Raw genomic sequence first — 425 nt, forward strand, 5'->3', positions numbered from 1 at the left:
GCTTGTTTCACAAACGTGCTCATATTTCAAGTCTAGCCTGGCATGTCCGGCTTAAAATCCAGGCCCAAGCCTATTTGAAGTGCTTTAGGCTTGAGTGGACAGAGCAGGCCGTCCGACTCATGAACAAGTCTAGATACCAGTCCGGCTACACAGTTTGATCTAGTTGCTATATTAGGTCTACTATAGACTATGCAATCTAATAGCAATCAAGATGGATATGAAGCACGCTTATAACCAAGTTAGTTGAGATTTTCCTATTGCCTCTGTCATGGCTTTCCTCACAACTGGATTGGATAGATCATTAAATGCATTCACAAACCTTCTTTTCCCCTCCTAAATCAATGGCAATCCAACAACAATCTTTGGTTCCTCTTTGGCTATAAGATAAGATTGCTCTCTATCATCCTATTTGTTCATCATTTGTG

Source organism: Elaeis guineensis, chromosome 4, assembly GCF_000442705.2.
Source record: "Elaeis guineensis isolate ETL-2024a chromosome 4, EG11, whole genome shotgun sequence".
NCBI lineage: Eukaryota > Viridiplantae > Streptophyta > Magnoliopsida > Arecales > Arecaceae > Elaeis > Elaeis guineensis.